The following is a 6,560-nucleotide window of genomic DNA, read 5'->3' as shown; positions in this document are numbered from 1 at the left end:
CCCTCTCCTTGGAGCTGGTTCAGGGTCGTTCGGTAACCTTGTGTGTGTGGGTGGAGTAGGTGCACCTGCAAGGCAGCGCTGCTTTGGCTGGTGTTTATTGCCTTGGGCGCCCATCCTGGGTGGCCATGTTTTTCCAGACCTGCAGCTTCAAAGGATCGTGTGGCTGGTTTCCTAGCTTATAGACCTGCGTGAAGGGGTCTGGTGATCCAGCCTAGCGTGGAGGGGTCTGGTGACCCAGCCTGGTGTGTGAAGGGTTTGTGACCGAGTCTGTGAATGGGCTTGAGGTGTCTGGGAGCTCCAGACCCAGCCCTAGGTCAACCATCGGCCCAGTCGGTGCAGGATTACCAGCAGGTATAAGAGTCCGACAACTGGCGTGGTTGCCTAGCTTTACAATTGGCGTCATGAACAGGATCAAGAGCTAGACAATTGGCGCTGTGAGCAGGATTTGAGACCTTAGCTATAGCTTAGCAGTAGCCAGACAAAGGTGGCTTGATAATGGTAAAACTAGCCCTGCTCAATTCCAAATGCCATTTTGGAGAGTAAAGGGTGGCATACGTGAAGAGTGTTAGACCACAGTCAGTGTTTTCTTCTGTTATTACTCTTTATACCATTAGGCAATATGCTGTTAAGTGTGTTCTCTTGCTGCCCTGCTTTTTAGGAAATTCTAGCATTTTTGATGTCATATGAGTGGTCTTTGAGGGTTCAGCAAGGACAGTTAGACTAGTGGGTTTGGTCTTGCTTTTTATCTTGTATTTGATATTGTAATCCATCTGAAAGACACATATTCCCCAGTGTGTGCTGATATGCTGGTTGCCACAGAGATTCAAGAGCACTGTTAGGATTTCCCTAGCATTTTCCCTGTGGGGCTGTGATATTTCCAAACACATGCACTTGTAGCCTGCTGCTAAATGACTGAGGACTGATGAAGTAGAAGGACTTCTGAGAAATATTTGGCTCTGCAGGACTTCCCCAGGAGGCGGCATCCAAAGGTACCAGTATTTGTGTATAGCATCCAGGTGACCCCAGAGTAGCCTTTCTGGCCCTTAAGCCCATTAGCCAGGTCCTGCAGGCTGGCCAGCTGCAGAGTCCACTTTGTATTCATTTATTGTTTTCTTAGCTTGTGCTTTCCCATTAGCACATCCAACTAACTCTCCTCCGTCTATCCATCCTTCTTGTAGTAGGGAATAGCAGGTTGGTCAGAAAATAGATACATATGGAGTCGATTGACCCATTGCAAGTTTCTCTGACCCTATGGGTGGACCCCTGGTTTACACACTGAGATGCTGATGGGAACATGTATCTCGATTTATAGCTCAAACTAGGACTCTCAGATGCTGCTGATGGTAGTGTGAGCAGGTACTACAGATTGCAAAACTGCTTGATGTTACCTGTTGGAACTACATATACTCCTAATTGACCAGACAATTCTACTCCTATCATTTATTGGTGTATTTCTCTGACCATTGGACCTTGGCTCACCTCTCAGCTTGGCCCTTGCCTCTTGGCCCACGTGTGATATGCCCGCTGTTCTCTGTGGGAACCCTGGGGAACTGGAATCCTTGGGGTGGGCCTGCTTTCTTTCTGGCTTCATGGGCTGCACAGTGCAATTTGTGACTGATTTACTGACCACTATTAGGAAAACATTGCTCGTTGGTTGGGTCTACCTAATAATAATCAAGCCCTCCTGTTTAAATTCATAGGCTTGATTTAGAGAAATTAGAACCAATAAAGTAGGAGCAAGAAAGAAAAGGTCATTGAGCCATCAGGAGTGAGGAAGTTCAGCAGGCAGGGTTGGGCTGCTTTAGAGTATAATTAGGCATTTGGGGGATGAAGTACTTTATTTATTAACTTTTTTTTTTTGTAGTTTGGGGGTTGGAGGTGAAGGAGTTGTTGATCTCAACAGTGAGCGAATTTTCAGCATTATGGGATTTTTTTTTTTTTTTTTCCGTGTCCGGCAACGGACCGCAACCCTCAGTGTCGCCCCCGTACTGGACCGGGACTGGCAACGGGATCGCAGCCCTCGGTGTTGCTCCCGCGCCTCGCTCAGCCAGTGAGCGGGAACCGGTCTGTATGTGGGATCCGAACCCTCGGTGGGAGCACCACCGCGCTTCCCAAGTGGCGCCCTATAGCAGGGCGCCACCGGGCCGGCCCCGGGATTTTTTTTTTTTTTTCTGTGTCCGGCAACGGACCGCAACCCTCAGTGTCGCCCCCGTACTGGACCGGGACTGGCAACGGGATCGCAGCCCTCGGTGTTGCTCCCGCGCCTCGCTCAGCCAGTGAGCGGGAACCGGTCTGTATGTGGGATCCGAACCCTCGGTGGGAGCACCACCGCGCTTCCCAAGTGGCGCCCTATAGCAGGGCGCCACCGGGCCGGCCCCGGGATTTTTTTTTTTTTTTCTGTGTCCGGCAACGGACCGCAACCCTCAGTGTCGCCCCCGTACTGGACCGGGACTGGCAACGGGATCGCAGCCCTCGGTGTTGCTCCCGCGCCTCGCTCAGCCAGTGAGCGGGAACCGGTCTGTATGTGGGATCCGAACCCTCGGTGGGAGCACCACCGCGCTTCCCAAGTGGCGCCCTATAGCAGGGCGCCACCGGGCCGGCCCCGGGATTTTTTTTTTTTTTTTTTAACAGCATCTCTGTGTGATTTATATAACTCTTCATATGGGTGCTTCAAATTATACAGAAAGACTGTCAAATGTTAAATTGTGCCCTCTCACCCCCACAAATGTGTTGAAGCCCTAACCTCTAGTATGTAAGAATGGGACAGTGGAGATTCGGTCTTTACAGAGTTAATCAAGTTAAGATGAGGTCATTAGGGTGGGATCTAATCCCGTATGATTGGTGTCTTTATTAAAAAAGGAAATTTGGACACAGAGACAGATGCACACAGAGGGAAGACTATATGAAGAGACATAGGGAGAAGATGGATATTCACAAGCCAAGAAGAGAGACCTAGAATAGATCCTCTGTTCTTTAGGGGAGAAGGTCAGCTTGCTTCTTTACCCTCTGAAGGTTTGCTGAAAATAAACTGACAAAAGGCAGATAATAGGAGAAAAAGCCATATAGATTTATTTTAACATGCATAGCACGGGGGAATTGCAGGAGAATGATTGCCCAGTAACCCAATGTGGTACATGTGTTTATATACCCTTCCTTATGGGAGAAGAGGAGGTGGGCGGTGTAGGAGGAAATGATTTTTAGGGGGAATGAATGGATCCAGTGTTCAGACAATGGTTAGCAAATAATTTTCTTTGGGAACTGAATGGGACCTGAGAACAGACAATAATTTGGGACAAAGTTTGTCTGGCTCTAGGTGTGGTGAGTGAAGTAAATGACTAAGGTAATGACAATCCCTTCCGTACCTGGTTGCCTAGGATGGCATTTTGTGAGTGGGTGTGCTGGGCCCAGGGCCGTGCAAGCAAGTCCTCTTTTTTTCCTACTGGTCATGGGAGCTTATTCTTTTTCACAGTCCATTGGAAACTAACAGTCACAAACGCATCTTGAAGAATACACATGGGAGTACTGGGCTTCCTTTTCTTGGCTTGAAAATGAGGCAAAGGGATTAGCATTCACAAAGAAAACCATACAGCCTGGCTTCTATTCTTCAATAAACATTTCCTGAGTGCCTTCTCTATTCCAGGTGCTGGCTGGGTGCTGGGGCCAATGCTTGGTTGACTAAAAAACACACAGTCCCTGCCCAAATGGCACTTAGGCCCATTGTTTAAGAAGCAAGCTTAGGCCTGAGCCACACAGGGGAGAATCTCAGCTTCACAGAGAAGGAAAAGATATAGGGTTAGTAACCTGAATGGCAGCAGGCTAGGGAGGAGACAGTGAACGCAAGAAAGGAGGGAGCTTTGCTGGAGCTGGCGAGACAAAGGCCCCAACCCACATCTTTGAGTTAGCTAGTGCTCTTCTGAATCCACGCACTGCCACTGTTACCCTCCCCCATTTGGAACCTGCCTGCTGTCCAGTCAAAGGTGAGTTCTGCAGGAAAGCGACAGCTTTAAATAGCAAGGCCTGTGTTAGTATTGCTAATTCTTCCCTGAGCGTGGGCCCCAAGGGCTGGAGGGAAAGCAAACCTTTCTTCAGTGTATTTCATCTGAAAAGAAAAATCCACCCATTTGTTTCTAGATTGTTCTTGCCTTCCACCTTGGAGAAATGTATTTTTTGAAAGTGTTTCTCCCCTCAGCAGCTACTTATCTTGAAACAAAGACCAGCCCTTAAATATGTGTAGCTGTATGTACACTTTGCAGGCATGAAAAATGGAGTCTTGAAGAATCTTGTAGCTACTTGTAAGATTCTTGAAATCCTGGGTATTACTGCATGTGCTATGAGAGCACAAAGGAGCCAGTTCCCAGTGGAGAACCCACCATGCAGCAGGGCTATACACATGCAACTCCTGCTCCCAGAGAGGGGACTTCTACCTGGGGGTTGGGGGGGGAGGGATTTTGGGGGAAGCCAGCAGGAGACCCTAGAGACCTTGGAAACTTTGGGAAGGGGAGTTGAATACATACCCCACCCTCCCCTTAGGCCCTTGATTTCCCCTGGACTTTTTTACCCAGGGGTCCTCTTCCTTCTCTCTTTCACTAGACTCTGCCCCACCTAGTCCCTCTCCTTTCCCACCTACACATTTGCACTTACCAGCAGCACACCATGGTGAACCTAAGGACTTGCTTGGTTTAACCCTTTAGGCTAAAGAAATTCAGACCTCGAATCCTTACTTTTTATCTGGGAATTAGAGAATTGTATGATGTCACACTGGATGGAACCTCAGACAGATGAAGAGCTATTTTCAGTATTAGAGCAGCTTTTCATTACTCATTTAATATATCAAAATGATTTGTAAAGGTGAAGGAAACCAGGGAATTGTTAAACCTGAGAGAGAAAATGGTGTTGATTTTTCATTCATTCAATAGTTGCGGAAGATCTATACATGAGACCAGAGCTGGGCTAGGCACAGAGATAGATAAGACTCTATTTCTGTCCTTTGGATGCTACCCATTTAGCAGGGAAGAGAAACATCCCAGCCATTACAATACAATGCAGCACAGTATCTGTTGAGAAAATAGAATAATTTAATCAGGCCCCCTCACCTTAGGTCAGGTTGGGGGTGGTGCTGCACATTCTTTGTAAGCAAATTGTGTGTGTGTGGGTGGAGTTAGTGTGCATGGGTGGCACTGCCAACTTGGCTGGCATCTACTGCCTGGGGCATCTGCTGCGTGCACAGCCATGCTCTTGAACCTATGGCTCCAAGGACCTTTTGGCCAGTTACCTAGCTCATAGACCTGCATGTGAGGGGTCTGGTGATCCAGCCTGGTGTGTGAGGGGGCTGGGGACCCAGCCCTAGCTCAACAATTGGCGTCACGAACAGGATTATGGGCAGGTAAAAGAGCCTTAGCTTGATAGTATCATAGATATCCCCCCGAGGTGCAGGAGGGGCCTTTGCCAGAGAAGGGGAACAATAAACAGCAAAGGATTCAGAGGGGAGGCAGTTTTGGAGCTCAATGGTGTCAGCCAGTATTTGTTGGCCAACTGAAAAAGGCTGATCAGGCAGGGAAGAGCAGAGGTGAATGTTCTTGTGTACAGGGAGCATGGCATGTCCAGAAAAGTGCAAGGGGACAGGGTGTGGCCGGCATTATGGAGGTAGGGACAGGAACCAGGGCAGGAAAGGTGGGTGGGTCAGACTAAGGAGAGCCTTCCACAGAGTCTGGAGTTTATCTCTCAAGTGATGAGCAGCATTAGGGTAACTACAGTGTCAGGTTTGTACTTTAGAAAGAACCTGCTGGTACCAGGGTGGACTGGAGGGCGGTGAGCCTGCTGTCAGGAACAAAGCTGAGGAAGTCCAGTGCAGTCCCAGTGACCCAGGTGCGAGCAATGTGGCCTCTGCTAGGTCTGTTGCTATGATATCATGAGCGACCTGTAACCTTGCCCTGGCATGCTGAGAGCACCCGATGGGATGCCTTCCACTTGCTTAAGGATCGGCCAGACCAATTATTTATCAACAATTTTAGTGGCTTCTTTGTGTCCCTTGACTCTGACACTCACTCTTCCCAGCTTTCAAGTCCAGAGAAAACTAACTAGTTATCAGGATTGTCACTGGCACTGGGGATATGATGGCAAACAAAATGGACAAAGGTCCCCTCCTTCGAAGAGCTTCCGTTCTAGGGATGGGAGAGAACATGACAAGTTGTACACATTAGATGCCAGGTAGGGCCGACCCCGACCCCGTGGCTCACTCAGGAGAGTGTGGCGCTGGGAGTGCAGCGGCGCTTCTGCCGTGGGTTCGGATCCTATATGGGGATGGCCGGTGCGCTCGCTGGCTGAGCGCGGTGCGGGCAACACCAAGCAAAGGGTTGTGATCCCTTTACCGGTCACAAAAAAGAATAAATAAATAAAAAATAAAAATTAGATGCCAGGTAGCAATGAAGGCGCTGGCCAAAAATAGACATGGGGAAAGGGGTTTGCAATTTACAATGGGGAACCAGCAAAGCTCAATGAGGTGATATTTTAACAAATTTGACCCTTGAGAGACCTTCATTTCAAGGTTTAAGGTGCTTAAG

This window comes from Galeopterus variegatus, unplaced genomic scaffold (genome assembly GCF_000696425.1).
Source record: "Galeopterus variegatus unplaced genomic scaffold, G_variegatus-3.0.2 Scaffold4338, whole genome shotgun sequence".
Taxonomy (NCBI): domain Eukaryota; kingdom Metazoa; phylum Chordata; class Mammalia; order Dermoptera; family Cynocephalidae; genus Galeopterus; species Galeopterus variegatus.
This window is presented reverse-complemented; position numbering follows the sequence as displayed.